This window comes from Arachis stenosperma, chromosome 5 (assembly GCF_014773155.1).
Source record: "Arachis stenosperma cultivar V10309 chromosome 5, arast.V10309.gnm1.PFL2, whole genome shotgun sequence".
Taxonomy (NCBI): domain Eukaryota; kingdom Viridiplantae; phylum Streptophyta; class Magnoliopsida; order Fabales; family Fabaceae; genus Arachis; species Arachis stenosperma.
In genome coordinates this window covers 100,295,478-100,298,478 of record NC_080381.1, presented here as the reverse complement: position 1 = coordinate 100,298,478, position 3,001 = coordinate 100,295,478, and the positions used below count along the sequence as shown (strand labels likewise).

At 36.4% G+C, this 3,001-nt stretch overlaps 1 non-coding gene across 1 annotated transcript; it reads left to right on the top strand.

Moving 5' to 3' along the window:
* Nucleotides 1–208: 208 nt before the first annotated feature.
* On the top strand, nt 209–316 carry LOC130984157 (small nucleolar RNA R71). Its single transcript, XR_009088108.1, has one exon. It is a non-coding gene; the product is annotated as a small nucleolar RNA R71 (small nucleolar RNA).
* Nucleotides 317–3,001: the final 2,685 nt, after the last annotated feature.

Genomic DNA, 3,001 nt, shown 5'->3' with positions numbered 1-3,001 from the left:
GAACTCCTTTCTTCTGATTCGTCCCATTGTTCACAAGATTCCTTTCAAAAGTGTACATGAATTGGTTATTTTCAACCATTTCAATGAGTTCTTGAGCTTCTGCAGGCGTCTTCTTCAGATGAAGAGATCCTCCAGCAGAGCTGTCCAATGACATCTTGGACAGTTCAAACAGACCATCATAGAAGATACCTATAATGCTCCATTCAGAAAGCATGTCAGAAGGACACTTTCTGATCAATTGTTTGTATCTTTCTCAAGCTTCATAGAGGGATTCACCTTCCTTCTGTCTAAAGGTTTGGACTTCCACTCTAAGCTTACTCAATTTTTGAGGTGGAAAGAACTTTGCCAAGAAGGAATTGACTAGCTTTTCCCAAGAGTTCAGGCTTTCTTATGTTGTGAGTCCAACCATATCCTAGCTCTGTCTCTTACAGCAAAAGGGAATAGCATAAGTCTGTAGACCTCAGGGTCAACCCCATTAGTCTTGACAGTGTCACAGATTTGCAAGAATTCAGCTAAAAACTGATGAGGATCTTCCAATGGAAGTCCATGGAACTTGCAATTCTGTTGCATTAGAAAAACTAATTGAGGCTTAAGCTCAAAGTTGTTTGCTCCAATGGCAGGGATAGAGATGCTTCTTCCATAGAAGTCGGGAGTATGTGCAGTAAAGTCACCCAGCACCTTCCTTGCATTGTTGGCATTGTTATTGTTTTCAGCTGCCATATCTTCTTCTTGTTTGAAGATTTCTGTTAGGTCCTCTACAGAGAGTTGTGCTTTAGCTTCTCTTAGCTTTCGCTTCAAGGTCCTTTCAGGTTCAGGGTCAGCCTCAACAAGAATGCTTTTGTCTTTGCTCCTGCTCATATGAAAGAGAATAGAACAAGAAAATATGGAATCCTCTATGTCACAGTATAGAGATTCCTTGAGGTGTCAGAGGAAAAGAAGAATAGAAGGAGGAGGTAGAAGAATTCGAACTTATCAAGAGAGATAGAGTTCGAATTGTACATTGAGGAGGAGTGTTAGTCCATAAATAGAAGGATGTGAGAAGAGGGGAAGAAATTTTCGAAAATTAAAGTGAATTAATTAAAAGAAATTTTGAAAAATGGTAATTGATTTTCGAAAACTAAGATTGGGAAAGAAATTAAGTGAAATCGAAAAAGATTTTGAAATTAGAAATCAAAAAGATATGATTGAAAAATTAATTTTTTTAAAAAAATGTGATAAAAAGATATGATTGAGAAGATATGATTTGAAAAACAATTTAAAAAGATTTGTTTTTGAAAATTAATGACTTGGCTAACAAGAAATTTAAAAGATATGATTCAGACATTAAACCTTTCTCAACAGAAAAGGGAACATACTTGACATGTTGGATCAAATCATTAATTGTTAGCAAGTATTTTTGAAAAACGGAAAGAAATTGATTTTGAAAAAATATGATTGAAAAGATATGATTTGAAAAACAATTTGATTTTGAAAAATTTTGAAAACTTGAAAAAAATTTGAATTAAAAACAAAATCTTCCCTCTTGTGCCATCCTGGCGTTAAACGCCCAGAATGGTATACATTCTGGCGTTTAACGCCCAAAACTCACCCTTTTTAGGCGTTAAACGCCCAGCCAGGCACCCTGGCAGGCGTTTAAACGCCCAGCCAGGCACCCTGGCAGGCGTTTAAACGCCAATTTTCCTTCTTCACTGGGCGTTTTGAACGCCCAGCTTTTTCTGTGTAATTCCTCTGCTGTATGTTCTGAATCTTCAATTCTCTGTATTATTGACTTGAAAAGACACAAAGAAATTTTTTTTTGAATTTTTAATGATGAGGAATAATCAAAATGCAACTAAAATCAAATAAACAATGCATGCAAGACACCAAACTTAGAAGTTTGTATACTATTGACACTAACAAATTGAAAATGCATATGAGAAACAACAAAACACTCAAGACAAGAGAATTTAAAGATCAGAGTAAGGAAATCATCAAGAACAACTTGAAGATCAATGAAGACACATGAATGAATTCAAAAAAAAATGCAAGAAGAATAGAAACATGCAATTGACACCAAACTTAAAATGAGACATTAGACTCAACAAGAAATATAAAATATTTTTGGTTTTAAAATTTTATAATTTTTTTTGGATCTTTTTTGAAAATTGAGTGAAAAAGAAAATAAGGGTATCAAAGTTCTTAATGAGAATTCCAGGAATCATGCAATGTTAGTCTAAAGCTTCAGTCTAAAGAAATTAGACATGGCTAGCCAAGCTTCAGCAGGACATTACATTCAAGAGCTAAATTGATGAGAATCAATCAGCTTTGGTGATGATAAGAACATCACCTTGAAACACTAGAATTCATTCTTAAGAACTCTGAAGAAAAATACCTAAGCTAAGCAACAAGATGAACCGTCAGTTGTCCAAACTCAAACAATCCCCGGCAACGACGCCAAAAACTTGGTGCACGAAATTGTGATCACCAATGGCGCCATCAACATGGTACGCTCAATTGCAATCTCAACTCTTTATCACAACTTCGCACAACTAACCAGCAAGTGCACTGGGTCATCCAAGTAATAAACCTTACGCGAGTAAAGGTTGATCCCACGGAGATTGTTGGTATGAAGCAAGCTATGGTCATCTTGTAAATCTCAGTCAGGCGGATTCAAATGGTTATGGAGGAATAATGATTAAAAGATAAATAAAACACAAAATAAAGATAGAGATACTTATGTAATTCATTGGTGAGAATTTCAGATAAGCGTATGGAGATGCTTTGTCCCTTCCTTCTCTCTGCTTTCCTACTGTCTTCATCCAATCCTTCTTACTCCTTTCCATAGCAAGCTGTATGTTGGGCATCACCGTTGTCAATGGCTACAGTCCCGTTCTCTCAGTGAAAATGTTCAACGCGCTCTGTCACAGCACGGCTAATCAGCTGTCGATTCTCGATCATGTTGGAATAGAATCCAGTGATTCTTTTGCGTCTGTCACTAACGCCCCACAATCGCGAGTTTGAA